This window comes from Belonocnema kinseyi, chromosome 10 (assembly GCF_010883055.1).
Source record: "Belonocnema kinseyi isolate 2016_QV_RU_SX_M_011 chromosome 10, B_treatae_v1, whole genome shotgun sequence".
NCBI classification, from domain to species: Eukaryota; Metazoa; Arthropoda; class Insecta; order Hymenoptera; family Cynipidae; genus Belonocnema; species Belonocnema kinseyi.
In genome coordinates, this window is record NC_046666.1 from 40,631,281 (window position 1) to 40,656,955 (window position 25,675).

Here is a 25,675-nt window from a genome sequence, read left to right on the forward strand (position 1 = left end):
ATGAGTTCAAAAATTATTTTTTATATTTCCAGCCAAGAAATTTTCAATCCAAAAGAATAAATATTCTATCCAAGAGGACGAATTTTTAACAAAATAGTTGAATTTTAGAAGAATTTTCGACTAAAAAAGACAAATGTTTAGAAAAGCAGCTAAATTTTCGCCTAAAAAAGATTAGTTTTAATAAAATGTTCCAATCGTTATGAAATTGTTTAAATTTTAAACTAAAACGATGATTCATTGAGGATTGTAAAGGCCATTGTAATTTAACTTTAATTATTCAGCCAAAAAAAGAGATAAAATTTCTATCAAATAATGTGAATTTTTAGTTTAAAAAACGAATTTACTATAAAAAATTAAAATTCAACCCGAAAATATGAATTTTAAACTAAATAGTTTATTTTCAGCTCAATAGTTAAATTTTCTACCAAAATGGTAAAATTTTTAAAACAAAAAGATTAATTTTTAACATAGCAGTTGAATTTTCAACATAAAATATGATTTTCAACCAAATATTTAAATTCTAAAATAAAAATGATCATTTTTAAACCAAAATGAAATAGTTAAATCTGCATTTCAAACAATTGATTTGAAACCAAAAAACTAATTTTCAATGAAAGAATTAAATTTTTTAACACATAATTGATTTTTGTTTGTTATAATAATACTTTTATATAAAAAAAATTATTTTTAACAGAACAGTTGAATTTTCAAACTAAAAAGAGAAATTTTATACAAAACAGTTGAATTTTCAGAAAAATTTCAAACAAATATTTGAGCCCTAAAAAGTATATCATAATTTTTAAACCAAAAACGGAAGGGTTAATTTTCCAGTTGAAAACATTAATTTATCACAATAAAAAACTAATTTTCAACCAAAGAATCTAATTTTAATGAAACTGTTGTATAGTCGAATTTTTTTCGAAGACCAATTTTTTTTTAAAACAGTTAAATTTTCAGAAAAAAGATAATTTTCAAGAGAATAGTTAAATTTCATAATGAAAATTATTATTTTTAAACTAGAAATGAAATAGTTAAATATGCAGTTCAAAAAATAGATGTTCAATCAAGAAACGAATATTCAATAAAATAATTAAATTTTCGACAAAACAGTTGTATTTTCTACAAAATAATAACATTTTCGTTTCAAAAAGATTAAATTTGAAGAAAACAGTTGCTTTTCAAGCGAAAAATATAATTTTTCTATAAAATAGTTTATTTTTAAATAAAAAAGATAATTTTCAATAAAATAGTTGAACTTTAAAGTAAAAATGATTATTTTTAAACCAGAAATGGATCTTCTGTTACTAAAATAAATGTTTAATAAAGTAATTCAACTTACAACCAAGCAGTTGAATTTTAATTCAAGAAGATTAATTTTCTATTAAAAGAGACCAATTTACAACAGCAAAAAGTACGTATATTTTCATCCAATAATGTAAGGAGTAAATTTTAAGTTGTAAGATTAATTTTAAACAACAACAAAAAACCAATTTTCAACAAAAAAATTTAATCTTCAATTGATAAAATTAATTTTTTACAAAGTATTGAAATTTCAACTCAGTAATTGTATTTAAAAAATTAACATTTTAATAATTAAATTTTCGAGTATAGCGATCAGTGTTGAACCAAAAATGGGTGAATTTTCAAATAAAAAATATTATTTTTAATGAAAGATTTAATAGGTTTATATTCAACTAAAAGCGATCAATTTTGATCTAAAAAGAAACGGATTTTCAACAAATCATTTACATCTGAAACCAAATAATAGAATTTTTAATCCAAAGAAATGAATTCTGAACCAAAAGTATAATGCTAGGCTTTTCAATTAAAAAGAATTTATCGAAAAAAGGGAAAAGAGGGAAATAATGTGATGTCTGTATTTAGATGCTTTATAAATATTGAACCCCCCCCCTACCCCACCCCGCCCCTGCTAGTGCGACGTAGTTTTTGAACGGCCTCCTCATTCTTGAATTTTATCTTTTCTCTTACATATTTGGCTTTTTTTCCTTTTGGCCTTTTGGCCTTTTTTCCATCTCTCATGTTTTGTGCAACTCCCTTATTTTTTCCTTGCTTTATTCACCATTATTATTTTGTTCGATATTTTACGTTTCCTCTCTTCCTCATCCCCCAGCTTCTTCTTCTCACTTTTTCATATACGTCCTCTATTTAACTTCTCCTCCATTCCCTTTTTGCCTATCTTTATCTCTCTTATATTTTCCGCCTACCTGTTGTTTTCCTCCTTCATTTATGATTCTATCCTGTTATGTATTTATTTTCTTGTATATTCTTTTTTTCTCTTTTGTAATATTATTTTGTCTATTTTTTCTCTTTGTCTTTAAAATACTTCCTTATTCCTTCATCTGTTCCTGAATTTTCGCTTCAAACTCTTATCATGTGCCTCCTTCTTCTCTCATCTCATTTAATTTGCATCTTTTTTTAAATTTTTCTGTCCTTTTCCCCATCCGTTTATCGATCTCTGACCTTTCTCCTGATTTAATTTTTAACCTATTTCTTCCTTTCGCTCTCTCTCTCTCTCTCTCTTTCTATCAATTTTGTATGCTTTCTATTCTATCTCCTAAAATGAAATGGAATTGATCCATCTTCTTTCTCTTTTATCTTTCTTATATTTTTTAACGTGTTTCCTAGTCCTGAGAGCAAATTGAAGGTTTCAACAAAGTCTTTGCCTTGCGTTAAACTAATGGAAGAAGCTACAGCTTGAATTGAAACCTCCTTTTGAGTTTAGAGCGTGATTCGGGTTTCTTAAATCGTGTACAGAGTATAGAAAACAGGATACATAGTAATATACTAGAAGTATAGACGTTCGTCAGTCTAAGAGGATAAGGAACTCGATACTTGTCGAAGAAACCAGGATCGCTTATTTTCACTTCTTTCTTTTAACCACGGCCAGCAGACTGATAGGAAGCTTTGATGAAAGAAACCGTAGCTTTCTTCCTCTTCAGACTTCTTTTCCTCTGTCGTGTAAATTAAAATAACGAAGGCGTCTCAACGAACTGATTCTCGGGAAAGAAATTTATTTATGGAAGACTCGAAAACGAAATTCAATCTCTCTGGTGTAACTTTGAAAAAGTCTTTCGATTCGAACATCTTTTCTAGTGCGGCAATTAAAAATGGATTTAAGTTTAATTAATGGCATGAATGAGAAAAAGAACAAAGATATCTAGGACCTGCGAATTCAAATTCATGAAGCCTGTCTCGAAAAACCTATTTTCTAGAATGTCATTCTTATATGACTATAAATTTCAATAAAAATGGAAAAATTTATTCTCAGTGAATCTCTTCAATAGCCCTCCCTTCTATAGCCCTTCCGAGAATTGAGACCGCGCCGCAAGTAGGTGTAACAGGAGCTGCATGTGGTGCGCTATAATGAGTTAGTTCTCACCCACGTCAGCCCCAAACTCGGCGCTATAGAAAAGTTTCAGTGTATTAAAAAAATTATCGAAAAAATTGATACTTTCTAGATAAAGAAGAATCGCCATTTCCTCGTTAGAATGCAAAATAAACTTTTTTATTAAAAATGTATCAATTGCCCCAATATTTGTTTTATCTACACTAGGGTGGCTTAAATAGTAAAAAATGATCTTATATTTGTAGGAACACCCACAAAAATACTTATAGTATAATTTTATTTTATTTGAATATAAGAATCTTAAAGTAAAAGCTAAAAACTTTACTCTAAGGTCACGCGATGAGTGAGTCACGTGACCAGATTCTTACCTTACCCTCACTTTTTTTATTTACCAACTTATATTCACATAAAATGTCACACCGAGTTGAAGATTTGGGATACTAAACAAAAAGCACTAAGAGTGGTGGGTCTGATCCAAAATTCGTATAATTATAAAAAAAGTTTTTTGTTGTAAATAATTTTTTTTCTTTTTTTCATAATTATTAAAGTTTAGGACCGGACCCACCTTTCTTAGTGCTTCTTATTTATGATCCGAAATTTTCAACTCGATGTGGCGCTTCGTGTGAAAATAAGTTGGGAAATAAGAAAGGTGGTTGTAAGGTAGGCATCTGGTCACGTAACCCACTCGTCATACGGCCTTAAGTCCTATTAGAAATCATTCCAGGGTCAAGTTCGCCACACACATTGTTTTTTTTTAATGGCAAAAAACGCGTTTTCCCTTAATTTTCTCAAAAACATTAAATTATTCCATTTTTGTTTGTTGGCAATACCTCCTGTAATCATTGGTTTTTGATTTTCTCAAACCTTAAATCTGAAATTTCTTTTTTTTGTTGAGACAATGATTCCCTATTTTTTTAGATTTGAAACAAAATAATATTTTATAGGTCCCTTTGAAGTGCCTTATGCCGAATTAAAAAAAAATTCTTTTTTAATTCTAGGCAAAGTATGAATACAATGTTTTTTCAAAACTATAAATTCTTGTCAGCTTGGTAAGCAATATCTCCCGAGAGTTCGATAAGAAAAAAAAGTTTTTAGGAGTGAAAGTGACTCTTTAAAACCAAAGTATTATAAATTCACATCTTCAAGGGTGCTAATAGACACCTTAATATTTTTTTCTCAACAAAACAAATTGTAGGGACGCATGACATCCTAATAAATTATTCTCTGCATTGCACAGGATGAAATATTTTAAATTGTAGAAATAAAAATTCAAAAACATTGAAAAATCGAGTATTCAGCATAAAAAACTTCATAGCTAAATCTAAATATTTTTTCGACAATCTAAAAAAATAGAGAATAATTTTCTCATGAAGTGAACAAAATTTCAAATTAAAGGTTTTAGAAAATCAAAAACCCTGATGTGTATTTGTATCATTTAGAACTTGCTATTTTATAATCTCATTTTTGAAAAAATATGGGTTCATTCTTTTTGCAGTGCAACTTTTGCCACCTTAAGTCACAAATTATAAATATTTCTCTTAAGGGCATGTGATACTTAGAAAATTGTCGATTTTACCAGTTTTAGGTTCCGACGGCTTTTTTTCTTTAATAATCAATATTTTGTCTTAAAAATTTGGGACATGATAGCGACCATGCTGACGGACGTCCCCACACACTTTTCTTTTGGTTTAATTCAAAAAAGTTTTAATTTAGCAAAATCTGATTAATTTGGATAGCGCTTAGGAATTAGTATCGATTTTACCAGTTTTAGGTTCCGACGGCTTTTTTTCTAGAATAATCAATATTTTGTCTTAAAAGTTTAGGAAATGATAGGGAACATGCTAATGGACGTCCCCGCACACTTTATTTGTGTTTTTTTTTCAAAAAAATGTTAATATTGCTAACAACGTGTGTACATTTGGAGGTTATGTATGTTACAATTCTCCTGTGCGTTACTTCCAAACTACACAATATTTTTGGCCGAAAACTTTGGACTTGCAAATAAACATAGTAACTAATCTCCCGGAACTAACCCTTTTTGCAGGCAATCAAAAAAGTTTATTTCATGAATAATAATAACAGTCTGGGGACGTCCGTTATGATATTTTATAGCATCTACGAATTCAGTTTTTAAAAATTTTCATTTTTGTGGAAAAAAAGCCGGGGAAACTGTAAGTATCACATGCCCTTAACTTTAATTTTCCTTAGCACAGGTAAATTTGAAGAGACAGCAGATTAATTAATTTCGACGAATTAAGGTTAAAGTTACTTTCTATACTTAGGTATACGAGCAAAATCCCGAAAAAGAGAGAAAGAGAGACTGGGGGGGGGGGGTAAATTTGAAGAAACAGTGGATTACAATTGACGGATCAAGTTTGACAGTGCCTTCTGTATTTGAGCTTTTAAAAAAATTTTGAAAGAGAATGAGAGCAAATAATTTCCAATATATAAAGCTTAACAATTGTTTATTATTTGTTTATTTATTACAAAATCATGCCGATAATAAAAATAATTAAAATATACGGGGATGTGGAATCGGTTTCCCTTGGAATTCGTTTAAATTAAAATTAAAAATGTCTATCATATTTACTTGAAATTAAAAATAAATTTTGTATAATAATTTAAATATTTTAAAAACAGGAAAATATAGAAAACACGACTGTGTGTGGATATAATAATTATGATAATATAAATATCCTAAAAAAGGGGATAGAGGGATATGAATAAAAAAGTTTATATTTTGATTAAAACATGTGTTTCAAATAAACATTATTTTAATTTATGATAATTAGTTATTATTATAAACATTAATATAACCGTGAAGTGTATATTAAAGCTTAAAGATTTTCCTAAATTGTTTGGAAAATTATATTAATATAAGATTTAGCCATAAAAGTTTGTTTGCTAATTTGAAAAATTTTGTAAAATAAGAAAAATTTGGTTTTAAAACCAACATTTTGGAAGGGAAACGTCTTTTTTGTCATTTCACCCAAGCCAATCAAATTTCGATTTGTATCTTTAAACATCTTGTTTGCAAACATAAGTATTATTAAATTTGGGTAAATTTAAAAATAATTGGATAGTTCACTGAGTATTTTTTAAAAATAAAAATTTTTTAAATTTGATTAACTTTTAAATTAAAAAATAAATCTTCTTTAAACATTAAATATTTTATTATTAATGACTTTGCTAACAGTAATGCAGAACAGCAAAAATCAGGACTATGGTAGCATACTGGCTATTGTTATTGCTGCTATTTTTATTCTTATGATAATTACAAATATTATCTTGTCGCTTGATCAACTATCCCCTGAAAATCTTGGCCAATTTTCCCCAACATTAGTTCTTCAGTTCAATGTCATAAAATTTTTAGTAATAACTCTAAAAATTCAAATTACAAGAAGAGATGTATCTTTACAAAGTTGGGTGAAACATTACATCATCGAAAGCAAATTTATTAATTAGAGGACATATTTACCAAGGTTATAATTTTTCATTGCAACCTTTAAAAATTACATTATGGGATCGAAGCGGATATGAAAATATTTTTTTTAGCATTTTTAAAGACCAATTAAATACACGGTTTTGTCAATTGTCGAATCTCGCGCTTGGTCAATTCTTTCTAGCCTCTCCTATATTTGAAGAAACAATGAATTAAGATTGAGGGATTAAGGTTGACGGCACTTTCTATAATTTGACATACAAAAAAATCTTGTCGAAAAGAAATTTTGAACAAGTAAATAAATAAATAAGAATCACGTGAAATTAAAATTTCTAAATCTTGCCCTTAATTTTTTCCCCTGGAATAAGTAAATTTGAAGATCAAATGGATTAAGATTGAATGATTAAACTTGACGGCACTTTCTATACTTAAACATTCAACAAAATCCTGAAAGAGAGAGAAAGGGAGAGAGAGAGAGAAGCAGCAGAAAATTTGCAATAAATAAATAAATGAGGATCAGTTTGAAGAGATAATGGATTAAGACTGAGGGATTAAGGCTGACGGCACATTCTATATTTAGACATTCAAAAAAATCCTGACAAAGATAAATTTCCAATAAATAAATAAGGATGACTTGAAATTAAAATGTCTAAGTTTTACAATTAATTTGTATGTCCCCTTGGATTTAAAAATCTTGGATTTAAAAATCCTGAAAGAGAGAGGGAGAGAGAGAGAGAGAAGCAACAGACAATTTCTAATAAATCAATATGTGAGGACCAGGTGAAAGTGCAATTATTAAATCTTACCATTAACTTTTATTTCCCCTGATATAAGTCAATTCGAAGAGGCAATGGATTAAGACTAAGCGATTAAGGTTGACGCGACTTTTTATATTTGAAAATTCAATAAAATCCTGATAACGAAAAATGTCCAATAAGTGAATAAATGAATATCACGTGAAATTAAATTTAAAAAATTTTATACTCAATTTTTATTTTATTTTGAATAATTAAATTTGACGATAAAATGAATGCAGATTGAGGGATTAGGCTTGATGGCCATTTCTATAACTGAACATTAGAAAAATTCCTGAGAGGGGGGGGGGAGACAGAGGGGGGAGAGAAGCAGCAGACAATTCCAAATAAATAAATGAGGACCATGTGAAATTGCAATTTTTAATTCTTATTCCTAATTTTATTTCTTTTATTATATATAAGTACTAAATTTGAAGAGACACTGGATTACAATTTAAATTTCTAAATTTTACGCTTAATTTGTATTTCCTCGGAAATAAGTAATTTTGAAGAGGAAACAGATTAAGATTGAGCGATTAAGGTTGACGGTGTTTTCTATATTTTAACATTTTAAAAAATCCTAAAAGAAAGAGAGAGAAAGAGAAGCAGCTGGCAATTTCCGATAAATAATCAAATGAGGCCCAGATGAAATTGCAATTTTTAAATCTTACCTTTAATTTTGATATTCCCTTGTATAAGAAAATTTAAAGAAGCAATGCATTAAGACTGAGGGATTAAGGTTGATGGCACTTTCTATATTTGGAAATTCAAAAAAGTTCTGACAAAGAAAAATTTCTAATAATTAAATGAGTACTACGTGAAATTAAAACTTCTAAATCTTACGTTTAACTTTTATTTTCTCTGGAATAAGTAAATTTGAAGAAACAATGGATTAAGACTGGAGGTGTAAGATTGACATTTTCTACATTTGGAAATGAAAAAAAAATTCTAAAATAGAAAAAGGGCTCCTCATTTTCAATAAAAAAGTAAATAAATGAGGACCACGTAAAATTTAAATTTCTAAATATTAACTTAAGTTTTATTTCCCTTGGAATAAGTAAATTTGGAAAGACAACGGATTAAGATTTATGGTACTTACTGTATTTGGGCATTAACAAAAATTCCCAAAAGAGAGAAAAAAAACAAACAATTTCCAATAAATAAATGAGGTCCATTTTCAATTACAATTTCCAAATCTTACGCTTAATTTGTATTTCTCCTATAATAAGCACAGTTGAAGAGACAGCGGACTAAAATTGACGGATTAAGGTAGTTGTCGTGCCAAAAGTCAGGTATCTGAAAAAGAGTTTTTCTATGATTTGAAGAATCGAAATTTGATAACTAAGGTCATTTCAAATAAAAAACATGATTTTTTATGAAAAATATTGAAATGTACAACAAAAACATTAATTTTAACTAAGTTTTTTGCAATTTATTTTTCTCTAATCGCCGCTTCTTACCAATTTTGGGAAATGCTTACATTTTAATAAATGACGGCCTATTTCTTCCGGGAATACATTATCTATGATTCTACTGTTTTTAATTTTTAAAATAACTAAATAATCTCAAAATATAATTATTTGTTACAAAATGTTTTCTTACACAACATTTATTCCAACGATTTCGGCTATAGAAATATTTACTTTCAAAGTGGGAAACTGGAGAATTGTAAAGAATTTTTTCCCAGAAAAAATAGGCCGTCATTTATTGAAATGCAATCATTTGTCAAAAATTGAACTGAGAAACAAATGTCAGAACTAATTTAATTGCAAAAAATATGGTTAAAATTAATGCTTTTTTTACTTTTGTTGTGAATTTTAACATTTTTAAAAAATAATGTTTTTATTTAAAATGAGATCAGTAATTATATTTTGATTCTTTTAATGAAATAAAAACTTTTTTTCAGATATCTTATTTTTGGCACGACAACTAACTTAAGGTTGCCGGTACTTTCAACACTTGGCATTCAAAACAATTCTTATAGAGAGATAAAGAGAGCAAAACTAATTTGAATTTCCCCTCAAATAAGTAAATTTGAAGAGACAACGGATTAAGATTGTCAGAAGCAAAGAACCTCGTGGATTGAGGACAGACAAAAATTCCGATTAAAGGATCGCAGAAACGTGAAAAGAAACGAAGATAACAAACAGATCCCGTGAGATCAGAGTTCATAAATCATGCAGAGCGTTCGAGAGACGGGTGCAATTACCGTGGCGTGGCGAGGGTGAGGGTAGGCGGTGTACTTGCGCTGGCTCAAGCTCTCGCTCTGAAAGTCGGAGAAGGGATGGAAAGGGAAAAGTGAGAGAGGAACGCGTTTTGTGCCGCTGAGGGGTGAGTTGGTACCGTGACGTAGATTGCAGAATGTAGATTGTAGAAATGTAGATGTAGACATGATGGAAGTACGGAGATTTAACAACGTTACAATGAACGAGCCCAGCCAGCGAATTCCCGTCCCGTCCCGGCTACGGCTCGTCCGTGTACCAACTCGCCCTCTTTGTCCCGTGCCAGGAGCCAGGACACATATATACGAGGATGGCAGATTGAATTGTAAAATAACCGAGCGGGGAACAATGTAGCGAAGCTACAACATTGTGTTTGCATTTAAATAATCAGAGAGCTCACGGCACCCATTCTCTCTTTCTCTCTCTTTCTCTCTCGACTCCAGCTTCGTCCTAATTCTCTTATACCAGTCTACCATTTTCATTCCAACCATTCGAAACTTTTACATTTTACAGCACTCGTTTTCCAGATTTCCATTTTTTCAAAGTTGAAAGACCTTACAAGTTGTAATATGATCTCGTGCATCAAGTCATTTCGTTTCAGGAAGCATTACAAATTATTTTAGCCATTTATTATTCTTACTTATTCATTATTTTATTATTATATTATTATTATTTTATTATTTATTTTAGTTATTTTCAGTTTTAGATGTTGGAGTGTGATGATTAGAGAATCTTGTGCTATTTAATTATAATAAGCGCATGGCGCCGTTTCCGATTATTTCTCGAAATTATATCGAAACTACTAGAAACAATTTGAAACTATTGTCGAGAAAACCGTGTTCGTGATTAGATGACGCTTACATTTTTTCTCATTAAAAAAGGGTTTGCTAGCGTTAGGTTTATGAGAAATTTTAGTTCATTTAAACATTATGTTCAATAATAATAATAATAATAATAATAATAATAATAATAATAATAATAATAATAATAATAATAATAATAATAATAAGGCTCGAGAGCCTCGGTGGCTCAGTTGGTTAGACACTCGGACTTCACCTCAGAGGTCCGGGATTCGATCCCTGAGCTGGTACCTCTGGAAATTTTTCAATGTACCTTTACTGATGTTCTGGTGGCTCGGAACCCACCTTAAGCTGTAGGTCCCCCCATCGTGTACTTGACTGCAACTCAGTCCGTCAATGACGGAGTAAAAACTAGGCTTTGTCCAATATGTCTGGGCAGACTGCTCTCATCAGATCACTTGATTGCATTATAAAAATGCGTCCGTGACTGATGATATATACCGGGACAGCCCCGTGCAAAATGGTCAAATGAAAAAAAATACAACTCTAACCAAAAATGCCTTCGACATGTTGGGCAGTATAAGCTTGTGATAACATTTCATAATAATAATAATAATCAATAAAAAGAGGTCTTATGCAATTTGAAATGCAAAATTTAATTTGTTCAGCTCAAGAAACATAACACGGAATTCGAGTAGTCGAGCTTATTTAAAATAAATCTTTTAAACCACCACATTAAAAAAAATAATTGAATATTAACCATTTAAAACGTGAAATTTTTAAAAATGTTTAAAAATTCGTAACGTTGACTTCGCTACGGAAAATATGAGTTTTATAAACTCGATAAAAATACAAAATTAGATTTTCAATATTTAAACTAACTTTAAATCTTATATACTAAATTATGTTAAAAATTAAACATTTAAGCATATTAGCCATAGAATTTCTCAAATTTTACAGATTTTAAAAATTAAAAAGTTTTAATTAAAACATCTTTGAGAATAATTTTTCGAGGCCAAAAATTCTTTTTAGTTATAATTGTGCGGAAATTAAAAAAATGACTTTTATCTCTACTATTTCAATTGAAGAATTTAAAGAATAATTTAAACAAATTTTTATTTTATCTTCTTATATTTAAAATTCAGTGCTCATTCAGGTAAAAATAATGCAGGTACTATATTAAATTAAATTAAAAGCAGCTCAGATTCCTAACTTTTCAATAAAAATGTTGCATTTTGCACAAAATAGAATTTTTATCTGGAATAGTTGAATTCTATACAAAAAATATAAATTTTCGACTAAAATGATCAAAATTTAACTGGAATAGTTAAATTTTTAACCAAAAAGGTAAAATTTCGATCAAGAAGACTAACATCTACTCAAAAAAATGAATTATTGACAAAATATATGAATTTTCAACTAAAAAATATAAATTGTCAACTAAAAAATTAATAGTTACATTTCAAGTTAAAAGAAATAAAGTACAATCAATTAGAATAATCAGAAATCAAAATGATGAAATATTCAATTGCAATAGTTATATTTTCTGTTAAAAAATTAATTTTCATTAAAAAATAAGTCATTTTGAAGGCAATATTTACACATTTAAACTAATTTGTGATATTTAAACTAAAATGATGAATCGTCAATTGGAATATTTAAACTTTCAACCAAAAAGATGCATTTTCGACTAAAATGATGAATCTTTGACTAGAATTTTTTAATGTTCAACCAGAATGAATAATTTTCAAACAGGAAAATTAATTTCTACTAAACCCGACGAATTTTTAACTAAAAAAAGATATTTTTTTACAAAGAATTAAACAGTCATTAAAGTTTATTTGAAGAGTTGAATTTTTAACAGAAAAATTGAATATTCATCTGAAATAGTTATATTTTAAGTTTGAAAAAATTAATTTTCAAGAAAAAACAACAACTTTTTAGCAAAATATTTAAAGTTTTTACTTGAATAATTAAATTTCTTGTAAAGAAAAAATTAATTTTCAGCCAAAAAAAAAACTAATTTTCAACTAAATATCTCATTTTTCGACCAAGGAGATGTTTTTAAAATTAAAATTATGAATTATTTACCAACAAATTATTTTTTAACAACAGAGTTTCGTTTTTAAACAAGTATTTATCAAATTTCCAATTCAAAAAAGACTAATTCTAAATGAAAACTGTCGTATTTGATATTTCAACCAACTAATATTTTAATTTTCAATCAAAGTAGTTTAATGAAATTTCAACCAAAAGCGATTAATTTTCAACAAATAATATAGTTACAGTTAAATTGGAAAATAAAGTTTCATTAAACAAAATTTAAAGAGAAAATTGACAAATATTTCAAAACGTTTTAAATTATTTCTTGAAATTTCGAAAAAGAATTTGGATAATTTTAAAGCAAAAAGTTTAAAAAAAGCAAGATTGAAAAGTTTTGTGAAAAATGGAATAAGTTCAACAGATATTTAGATGTTGTAAAAAGATTTATAATTAATTTAAAACTTAAAAATATTTTTTTCAAGTTAAAAAATTTACATTTTCAAATATTTGTAAATATAGATTTTGAAGATTTTCGAGCAATTTCAAAGGTTTCTCCATGATAAAAAATATTTCTTAAAATCTAAAAGATTTGAATGTATTTTTTTTATTTTTTAGAATTTTACGGCAACTTTTGGAAAAATCGATTATGTTTAAAAGATTTTCAGTAAGTTTAAAAGTTTTGGAAATTATTAAAATAAAATTTGAGAATTTAAAATATTTAAAAAAATTTGAAACAAAATACAAATGTTTGAATATTTCAAAAAAATTTTTGAAGCTTTTTGAAAGGCTTCAAGATAATAAGAAATTTTTTCTTAAAATTCTTAAGGAAATTTCTTAGTGGACACAAGGGTTAAAGAACATCTTTAGAACGGCTTAAAAATGCCCTAAGTCAGTCCGTATAATGTTTCATAAACATACACTGTTCCATAGACGTTTTAAATACGTAATTGGAACATAAAACTTTTTAAGAACATTATTTGGCCTGACTTAGGACAGTTTTTAAAACTTACGAATGCCATCTTTTGATTTGTACGTCCAAAAAAGGTTTTTAAGACGTTTCAATTACGTTCTAAAATGTTGTGCCAACTGGGTTATGTCTTTTTAATTTAGAAAATTAATTTTTGAAGAAGATAAAAAAATGTTTCAAAATATTTCTTCAAATGTCGAATTTTTTATTATCAAAATTTTAGGAAGAATTTGAGTCAGTTTAAAAGATATTTATCTTAATAACTTCTGAAATTCTTGATACATTTTCGTCATTTCCGACATCTTTTAAATTTTCACAATAATGTTACCAAAATTATCTTTTTATAAACATAAGAGCAAATGGACAAATAAAACTATAAAACAAATATTTATTCGAAATTTCTATTTTGTATTTAAAACCATTCATCTCCTCAAAATTTCAATTTAGGCGAAATTTTTTCTTTCTTGGCTGAAAACTTCTTTTGGTTAAAAATTGAATTTTGCTTGAAAACTTGTATTTCTAGTTGGAAAATTAGGCTGTTCTAATTGTGAATTCCACTATTTTGTTGAAAATTGTTGTTTTTCGCTGTTTTTCAGGTTGTTTATCTGTGGAAAATGATTAAGAATTTCTGCCTCATCAAGTTTGTAAATCAAAATTTCCATATAAGTAATTTTATTTCCTGATAAACTTTATTTCTAAATATTTCAAGACATTATTGATGAAGGAGAGAGTTGTAATTATAAGTGATTTATTTATTTTTAAAAATAATTTTGTTCTTAAAAATTTACTGTAAAGTATTCTAAAAAATACAAAATTTATAAAAATTTTAAAAAATTTGAGAATATTGATTTTTTCATGTTTCTGAGAAAATTTTTAATAGTTAGGCTTTATTTTAAAAGACTAATTATAAGTATTGAAGATTTCAAAATCTGTTAAAAAGGAACTTAAAAAATTTAAAGACAATTGGTTAATTTCGCAGCATTGCATTTTTTTTAGGAAAACTGATTTTTTATAGGGTGCATAAGAATAAATAAATATTAATCTTGCTGGGAAAATTTCAAATATTTTATGTTTTGAAAAATTAGATGCAGCAAAAAAACTGGATAAGAATTTAAAACATTTTTAATAATTTCCTAATGCTTCGAAACAGAATGTAGAAGATTTTAAAGCAAAACCTTTCAGTTTTTCAAGATTACAATATTGTATAAATAATTGGAGTAAGTTTATGAAATGTTAAAATACTTTTGAAAAATGTACATTTTGAAAAATTTAGTAAGCAAATTTAGCAGCTTTTTGAGAATGTTAAAAGATTTTAAGAGAACAAAAAAAATGTTCTTAGGATTCATGGAAAAATTTCAAATAATTTTTTAAACACAATTTTAAGAGAAAAATTGATAACGAGCCCAAGAAGTTTTTAATGTTTTCCGGAAACTTTGAAGAAGAATTTAAAGGAATTAAAGCCAAGAATTCTATTTTTCCAGGATTAAAAAATTTTAGAATAGATTCGTGTATGCTTGAGGGATTTTTAGAACTTTTGAACCGATTTAAAAACAATTGCTAACTTATAATGATTTCAAAGAATAAAAAAAATTATTTTAAAAAGAAGCAATTTCAGATTTTTGAAAACTTTCAATAGAATAGAAACAATTTTATTAGATTCCTAGCATAATTAAACAAAAATTTTTTCCCTGAAAATAGTTTTAAGAGAATATTTTAAAGATTTTTAAAATATGAAAGATGAAGGCAATTTTTGTAATTTTGTAGAATTTTGAAAATTTTGAGAAAAATTCGAATAATTTGCAAAAATATGTAGAAGGATAGAAGTTCTAAAAAATCAAAGAAGGAATTTCGTTAGGAATGATGGAAAGAGTTTTAGTTGTTTTTTCAAGGAATTTCAAGAGAAAATTAAAAAGATTTTTAAATATTTTAAAATATTTTCGAAATTATAAAATAGGAACCTATAAGATTTTAAGGCAAGTTTTTTAATTTTGCGAAATTCCTTAACAATTTTAGGAGAAATTTCAGTCTTTTTCAAAGTTATTTAAGAATTTTGTATGTTTTGAGGAAATTAAAAATTTTTCAAAACTTACAACGATTTCCAAAAGTTTATAAAATCTTGTTAGATGTTTTTCTAGTGTGAGGCAGTGCCAAATATTTTTTAAATTGACTTAATATTTAACTTGCGTTTTATAAAATCCTGTAAAGTACACAAAAAATTCTTAGAAATTTTCTAGACACTTTTTCAACATATCTGACAATCTGAATACTTCAAATTATAATTTGTCTAGAATGTTTGTTCTTTCTTAAATAAATTTTTTTATTGGCTGAAAATTTATCTTTTAATTACATTTTTTGATTTATTATAAAATTATGTTGATCGAAATATCAACTATTGCATGAGAGAAAATAATAGCGCTCGTCTTTTTTCCATTTTCTCTAAAGGTTTCTAAAGAGATGATTTATAAATTAAAAACTTAGAAAATAGTGAATGCACCAAATGATTCTTTCGCAGGTATTATTACAGTTTTTTAAATGGATTTTCGAAAATTTTCTTTTCAAAATAGCACTAAATTTTTATTAGATTTATATAAAATTGAAAATTTCATTTTATTTTAAATTTAAATAGTTAATTAAATTAAACTTTCTCAAAAAATTCCAGTATTCTTTTTAAAGCTTTGTAAACGTTTAAACTAAAAATGTTTCAAGTTTTACTGCATATTAATTGCGTCTTGATCCTGGAAAATGAAAAGTGTAATCCTTCTGAGTCCTGTTGACAAGGATGGTCGCGTTTCATATTTTATTATCCAGAATGCTATGCATTTTCATCTCGTGCTTTCAAACAGCGATTCACTGCCAGAGGGTATTGGAATCCCTCAAGGGTATTAAGAGATTAAATATCGTTGGGATGATAACTTTAATAATTAAATTGCATCGATGAGTGTGGTTCCTGACCCTCCCTCAACAACCACCTGCGAATGAATCTATCCTGTTCTATCCAAGATGCTCAATTTCTTACTTAAGTACAAAACATACTACTTAAAAAATAAAAAAATTTACGACTTATTAAACATTTGATATCTAAAAATACATCAAGAATTTGTATAAATAAATATAAATTTTACTGCACGAGAAAGGTTATATATTAGGCAGAATAGGGGTCTCACAAAAATCTCGAATTCATTTAATGCCCAATTCACACATATAATGAAGAATTGAGTTTCAATTAAGATTCATTTATTTAAAATTTTATTATTACATTTTCAGTTGAAATAAATAATTTTCAACCAAGAAAATGTAAACTTTTAACAAAATAGATAAATTTTTAATCAAATTGACGAATCTTTGATAAAAAAATGAATTCCTGACAAAAAATTTAATAGTTGATATTTTTACAAAAAGTTTTTTAATTTTTATTTGAAAAAACTTTAAAATTAAAGCAAAAACTGTAAATTTCTAACAGATGAGTTGAATTTTCAACCAAGCAAGATTTTTTAATCAATGAAAAAAAATCTGACCCAAAATGCTGAGTTTTTAAGTCAAATACGAATTTTTTTTTAAATTTGAATTTACAACCCAAAAATATCCATCTTCTACACAAATAATTGACTTTTCGACTAAAAAAGACCATTTTCAAATCAAATAGGTAAATTTTTAAATGAAAAAATCAATTTACTAGCAAACATGATATAGCTACATTTTTAATTTAAAAAAAAGTTTCTAACAACGAAAATACGAATTTTCAAGAATATTTATTAAATTTTTAACCAGGGAAATAAACTTTCAACAAAATTGATGCATCTTCAAACAAAAAATCAAAGTTTTAACCAAATATTTAAATTCTAAAGCCAGAAGATGAATTTCGTACCAAAAATAGACACGTCTTCAACAAAGCAGACGAATTTTTAACTAAAAAAGATATATTTTCAATAACAAAAATAGAATAGTTTGATTTTTAGTTAGAAAAATCTGTTTTTGATCAAATAAAATAAATTTCCAACAAAATAGTTCAATTTTTTATCAAACAGATGAATTTTCGACAAAAATACCAACTTCTCAATACATGAAAGATTAAATGACCTGCCAATAGAAATAAAAAAATTTCGAAGAAAAATCAAAAATAGTTCAATTTTTAGTTTAAAAATATATTTGAATAAAAAAACCCAATTATACCAAAAAGAATAATTTCCAATAAAATAAATCAATTTTTAATGGTATTTTCAAACAAAAAGATTTATTTTCTAGTAACATTTTTTTTTTAATAAATGGATTTTCACCTAAATAGGATAATTTTTTTGAAAAAAATAGAATAGTTTAAGTTCTTTAGTTAGTTAAATGAGTTTTTGAGCAAATACATTTTTAACTAAACAAATTAATTTTCCACCAAGAAGATTAATTATTTATAAGGAAAAACTATTTGGACAAAAAGTTTAGTAAAATTTTTAGTTAAAAAAGTTAGCTTTGCATAAAAATACGAATTTGCAATAAAAAATTCCAAATGATAAATTTGAATTCTGAAAATTCATTTCTAAAAGAGAAAATTAACATTCTAAATGTTTAATTAATAATAAAGCCAACAATTCTGTTCTTAACTTTTTCACTAAATGTTTTAAAAATTGACAAAAGAATTCTATTCATAATCGCCTACCCAAATTAAATGTGGTTATATGTATGTATTTATCTATTAATAAATATTGCAAATTATCTGTATCATCAATGTAGTAAAGGAAAATTTCCAAGTAAGTAATTTTATTTGATGATAAAATTTATTTCTGGATTATTATGAAAACTATGGATAAAGGATAACATTTTAATTATAAATGTTTTTAAACATTGCCAAATAATGCTGTTGTTGAACTTGAATGCCTTACTTAAATTGCGAAAATAATTGTAGACATTTTAAAAAAAGATCACACAATCTTAAAATAAAATCGAATAAGTTTAATAGATATTTTTAAGTTTTGAAAAGATATAAAAATATATTTTAACTTGAACAGATTTCAACATCATTTTAGAACTAAATGTATTATTTTGATGATTTTGAACAAAAAGTTTAAAAGCTTTTTAAGCTTCTCAAAGGTATCCAGAGATTAAAAAAATGATTTGAAAAATCCAGCGATTACAAAAATGAAATTAAAAACATATTTTTAATTATGCAGATTTTTTCTTTATCAAAATTTAGGAAAAATTCGAATCATTTTGAAAGACAGTTAGAAATTCTAGATGTTTCTAAGAGATTAAACATATTTTACAACTTTGAAATGATTTAAAAAAATGTATCAAATTTTTAATTTTCTATCACCAAGGATTTTTAAGGAGTTTACAGTATTTTTAAAGACTCCAAGAAATTTTAAAGATCTCTTAAAATTTTAAATATTTCATGGGATTTTGAAGGATTTTTCTAAGATTTTAAGGTATTTTTCAAATATTACAAGGATTTTAAAGGGCTTTGAAACATTTGAAGAAATTTTTGATTGATTAAAAAAATGTTAGGATATTTTGAAAAATTTGAAGCGATTTTCAACAGATATATTGATTTTTAAGTATTTGAAAGACTTTTTTATGGAGTCTCAAACGATTTCTTTGAATTTCAGAAGATTTGGAAGGATTTATAATATTTTAGCCAATCTTAAATGATTTAGATAGATTTCAGAAAAATGTCAAAATATTTAAAAGGATTTTCATGCAATTCGACGGTTTTTATAACACTTTAATCCATTTTAAAGAATTTTTTACAAGTCCTGAGGGATTTCATAGGATTTCAAAAACATAAAGGTTTTACTTATGATTTAAATTTTTTTAAAGATTTAATGACTTCTGAAACGATTATAAGCAATCTTTAGTATATTTAAATAATTTTAAGGGTTTTCAAAGGATCTTTAAAGATTTTAGGGTATGTGGAAGAATTTTAAGGAATCTTAGAGTTTTTAAAAATTCCAGGGACTTTATAAGATTAAAATAAAGGATTTGAAATATTTTAGGATATTTTTTTAAGATTCTGAGAGATTTTCAAGAGATTTATTGGTTTTACGGTATTTAAAAAATTGTTTCATGAAGTTTTGAACAATTTCTTTGATTTTTGTTTTTAAATTTCAGGAGATTTCACAATATTTTTCTTTAAGATATTTCATAGGGTTTAAATATTTTGAAAGATTTTCAAATATTTGAAGGCATTTCAAAATATTAAAATTGTTTTAAAAGATTTAATCGATTTAAAACGATTCTAAGGATTTTTAAAATATTTATTGATTTTACGCTGTTTAAAAAAATGCGCGTGAAGTTTTAATAAATAATGTCATATTTTTATATTGAAAGTAAATTACATGGATGAATTTAAATGAAACATAAATTAAATTTATTGACTGTAATTATCAATTCCAATTAAAATAGATTTGAAATACCGTTCTCCTAAAAAATAATAGAAAAATGGTAATATTTCTTAAGGGCAGAATTTGGAAAATGTTACAAATATAAAATCCTTCAATTCAATTAGTATTTACTAGCATTTATAGATTAGCGAACCGCCCAAGGGATTTTGGTTACATCCCCTCGAGGAAGATTTTGCTTTGATTTTGATTTTCAAGTCGTCACTCGCTTCTGGTGTGCAGCCATCTAGAAAACTACTTACAACTTGTAAAATTGCTTTTACGAGGCCCCATACGTCCCGGACAACATCCCTGAAAAAGCCTTTGGAAAATCACCTGTGTCCTAGGTTTCGCGCTTTTATTAATTCTTCAGAAATCGTTTCCCTGGCCCTCGAGTTTGCCCACGAAAGTAATTCTTATACGGCTGGTGGCTAATCCCAGAACAAACAGTTTATGGTGTTTGTTCGAGAACACCGCCTGCCACACGACCACCCCATGGCGAACCGAACCCTCGTGGGTCCCGCGGGACCAGTTTATCCTGAGCCGTGAATCGACTATCAATTTATTTTGTCGCTATCTTCTTTTGAGAGAGTTGCATTTTCTGCCGACGCTTAAATTTGTTACGAAAATCGCGAGGTGATATTCGACACTCGAGAGGTGACGGAAATTTTTAGCCTTAATGAATTTTTAAAGAAGGGATGGGCTTTGTAAGGGGTGGATAAATTAGATAAAAGGGTTCGTGTTTAGTCTCTTACGCTATTTTGGTTAAAGAGATAAAACAAATTCAAAATGTACAGTTCTTAACTTTTAAGCGTGGAGGTGCGGTCTCATAGACCGCACAAGCTTCTAGTATGCTGGTCCCTCACCCCATGGCCTTCCTCGAGGCTGTCGTTATTAGTAGCTTTAGTTTCAGTTGAGTTTTCGCCGAGATAGGTAGGCCTGTAAGACCGCACGTCCAGTATAGCCGCACAATTTTATTTTAATATTTCAATTTGTTTAACGGCATTTAAAATGCAAGATGTGGACTAAAGTTCCTCAGAGTACGAAACGCTGTCTCATTTGAGTAAAAAATGAAAATTAGTATGGATGTGTGGCGTGCGGTCTCCAAACCGCACCATGCTTCTAATATGTGAGTCCCTCCACTCACTGGTCTAAAAGATTATTGATAAACTTTATTAATTTCTTACTTATTCCATTGTCTCTCCGCATAGTTAGACAAACAAATTTATTTACTTGTTAAAAACAAATTGTATTTACTGTTTGCGGGAATTAAATTTGAAACTAATTAGTTTTGGCGGTTTCTAATTTTTAAACTTCACTATATAAAATAAGAATTCATTATATTTTGTGCGTACACTATCATTTTCAACGGCTTATGACTATAATTATTAATTATCAATTAAAAAAATGTAGTTCTTAAAATGAAAAAAAATACAACCCTTTACATTTCTATAATCCATGGAAAGCTAATAAAAACCCTTGAAAATCCCGTGAAATTCAATTTAATCTGATTTTCCTTAAAATCTGGAAAATTTATTGAAATAACTTGAGAGCATTTGAAATCCCTAAAAATCATTGAAATCTTCGGAAATCTTTTTAAATCGGCTCAAATTGATTAAAAATCCTTTGTAATTTTTTCAAATATCATAAAACCTTTATCAATTTTTTTCAAATCTTCCCAAATATTAGAAAATTCGTAAAAACTTTAGAAAATTTGTGATGAATTCCTTGAAATCGTAAAATAAATCTTTGGAAATACCCTTAAATCTGCCCAATCCATAAATTCCATAAAAACCCTTACAATTCTTAAAGTCTATTAAAAATATTGAAAATCCTTTGAAATCCCTTAATTCTTATCAATAAATTCTTTAAAAGTTCCTAAAATCCATTGAAATCCCGATAAACTACATGAAATTTGTTGATATTTCTTAAAATTTCTTGAAATATTTGATGTCCTATAAAATTATTTCAGATTCTTAGACATTTATTAAAATAAGATGTGAAGAGTTTTTAAAATCCCTTAAAATTATTGAAATCCGCAGAACCTTTGAAATTATTTAAAAATCACTTTAAACATTTGTAAATCTTGGAAATCCTTTGAAATCCCTTGTAACTTTTTTAAATATCCTAAATTAATAAGACTGAGAAGAAATTTTTGGAATCATAATTGCTTACTTAGGAATATTTTAATAATAAAAAATGTTGTCTCTACTTGATCGGTATTTATTAATATTATTTTATTTACGCATAAAATCGATACAATAATTTTTGTCACATAAATAATCATGACCTAAAATATTTCATTCTGAAGTGCTCTTTGTTTTCTGCTCTAAAACTAATTACAATTACCAACAAAATTTTAAGACTCAAAGTATTATATTTCAGGAAAAAAATATTTAAAAAATATAGGTATTTTATAATTAAATTTTAGCTGAGCGCCATAGCTATCAACGAAATTTTTAAACATTTTAGGATCAACAAATAAAACTCTTATTAGTCGAAATATGGTTGTTACCAAATCATTTTTATTGCAAAAATTTTTCAAAAAACAATAATTTCCTCATAAAATTGAACAAGTGTCCAGAAAATCAACCGTCAAATTACGCTCCCGAAAATAGACGTGAAATTTTTGTAGTTTTTTCTGTTCGTTTTTAGAAATTTTAATTTATTTTTAGTACAATACCAAACAAAAAAAAATTGTTGAAAAGATACACCGTAGTTGAAAAAGATATTATAAATAATTATGCATTTTTATATCGAATTTAAGTTTTTAAAAGCCATAGGTATTCATTATAAAATAATTATATCATTTATAACTTAAAGATATCAAAATTTCAACGCAAATTTTATTTTAAATAGTGAATCAAATGTTTAATGCAATATAGTATGTTATTTCAAATTGTAGACTGCAAATTCCCGATGTCATTTATTAATTTTCAAATATTCATTAATAAAAATTGTCTCCATATCTTGTCAATTTATAAAAGCAATTTTTTATAAGACAACGACACGTGCGTCTTTTAACCTGTTTTTAAAGAAAATGTTTTTATAATTATTTATATTATTCATATAAACATGAAAAAGTACGGTTTAAATTGTTTTTAGGGATTATAATCATTTCTGAAGGTAGAGTTCCAAACATATTTAGTACGATAATAATTAACAGTAATTTACAAAAAATGTTAACAGAAATTGATGGCTGTCTTCTTGCTTTGATGATTATTTAAAAATAAACTAATTTTCTACTGAAGTACTTTGCAGTCAAAATTAAAATAGCAGTTTTCTTTAAAACTCATGCTAAAAATTTAATATTTGTTTAAACCCCCTTTTTTCGAGTTAAATTGTGAAAAATTATTGTTTTTGTGATAAATTATGTATTTGACAAATGCCAGATTATAAAAAACTGTTAAACATACTTGGAAATTGTTTTAAAAAATGTTTATTTATTGTAATGAATGGCACAATGAACTAATATTAAGAGTATTTTTTCAGGATATTTGATAATTACTATACAATTTTAATTTATTTATACTGTGAATTATGAAAATTAATTTTTTTTCTGTAGTTAATGACACAGCTAATGAATTTTAAGAGTGATTTTTTTGTGAAAGTCAATTTGCAATTGTTTAAATAATTTATATAAATATATATGTGTCTGTGTGTTTCTGTGTAAATACACTATTATGCTTATTAATCAGTATTTTCTTATCTCAATAAAATCGATCTGGAAAATTCACTATGCATAACCTAACTTAAAAAGATTAATGAAAAATTATTATTGTTTTAAAAATTAGGGTGTAAGTTCTGAGATAAAAAAATACTCAATAGTAAGCGTTACAGTTTAAGAGATTCATAAAAAAAAATTTCTTCACTTTTCCTGAGAAAAGGCACAAGTAAATTAATATTAATTGTTAAATTGCAAACTGTCTATATCACAAAAAATGACACTCTTAAAATTTACAAACTGCGTATTCAATTATAGAAAATATTAATGTTTCAGGATTTATCGGGGAAAACAATTTTCGAACTAAAGATTGTTTAAAGAATTTAAAACTGTCTTTCACAAAAAATACATCTCTTAGCATTCTTTAAATTTGTGATTAATTCCAGAAAGTAATAACTTTTCTAGATTTGAAGGCTGAAAATGTTTTAAATAATTAAGAAATATCAGTAAAAAATGTAATAATTTAAAATTAATGAATTGTGTAATTAATTCCAGAAAACACAGCTTTTCCAGATTTACAGGAGAATAAATTGTTTTGATGAATGGCAATATTTAAAAGAATTATAAAATATCTTAAAGAAGAAATATTACTTTTGAAAAAAATTAACTGTATAATTTGTCGCGTAAAATAAAAAATTTTCACGATTTACAGAAAAAAAAAGTTAAAAAAAATTATAATTGTTTCAACAATAGAAAATTAGGTTAAATTACTTGGATGCCAATCGCTTATCGAATAAAAATAATTCATATAGTGTAATTTTTTTTATGAATATTTTAAAAAATAAAATTGAAAAAAGTGTCAAATTTAATTATTTCTTAACACAGAAATGGTCATAACTGTGCTAAATATTATTCAAATCATTTAAAATTTGATTTACCTGCGCAATATACTGTAGTGATGCCTACAATGTGAACTACTGTCGAAAATTCGTCCTTTTATTTTGTAAATGGTAGAAAAATCAAATATTGTGTTTTTAAATTAACTTTTTGTTAAAAATTAATATTTTTGGTGGGAACGTTTAACCATTCGGTTTGAAATTCATACATTTTTTGAAAAAAGAAAACAAATATTTATTTTGGAAAGTCCAAATATGTTTGAAAAGTTCCTTTTTTGTTGAAAATGAGTCACTTGTCTTGAAAATACATTTATCATTTATATTTTTTGGTTCAAAATACAACTGTTTGGTCAAAAAATGTGTCTGAAAAATTCTACTTTAACTAATGCCTATTTCTTTCAGAATTATGTTTTTTATGAATTATTATCTTAATTATTTTGATTTTTAAATTATAAAATTAAGAAAGGGAACAAATCAACTTTTTAGATAGCTTAAAGTTACTTTATCTAACTACTGTAACAATTTACAAAAAAAGTAACTCATCCAACACTGATCTGGACCCTCATTTCTGGTCACTCATTTTTTAGTTACAAAAATAAAAATTCTAAAAAATGTCACTTACCTTGAAGAACTTGAGCTCGCCACCGTGGAAAGAGAATATCACCACTCGAGAACAAACGATCAACTTAATCCTTTCAATAATACTAATTTGTATAATATTTTCCTGAGAATATTATTGACAAATGTAATAACCAACAAATCAACACATGTAAATCACGACGCAAATAAAATTTTTCTAAAAGAAACGAGTCCGGAAAACTTTTCGAAACGATAACTGAGAATCAGTCCTGGATCGGTCCTGGACAGAAGAAAGCAGGTACCCTGGAAAGAAGCCTGGTACCTTGAGGGTAGTTTTTCGAGCGACTGTCCACGCGGAGTTCGTTTCCCGAACGGCTAAATTCACCCTCGCGCATCCCATGAAGCTCAGGACGTGAAAGCGAATAGTTGGTGGAAAGGACCGCCCCCTATTATACCACCCCCGTGACAACCAACCCCATGTCGACAATGTAACTCTGAGGCGTGGTCTCGCCTTCGTCTCGGGGGTGGCTCACCTCAGG

The 25,675-nt window shown here is 26.8% G+C and overlaps 1 protein-coding gene across 1 annotated transcript in view; it reads right to left on the minus strand.

Moving 5' to 3' along the window:
• The window catches only part of LOC117182174 (SKI family transcriptional corepressor 2), a 102,101-nt gene extending 76,834 nt beyond the window's left edge, over positions 1 to 25,267 (minus strand). Inside the window, exon 1 of the mRNA XM_033375224.1 lies at positions 25,180 to 25,267. The gene's annotated coding sequence lies outside the window, so the exon portion shown is untranslated. The remainder of the gene's footprint in view (positions 1 to 25,179) is intronic.
• Positions 25,268 to 25,675: the final 408 nt, after the last annotated feature.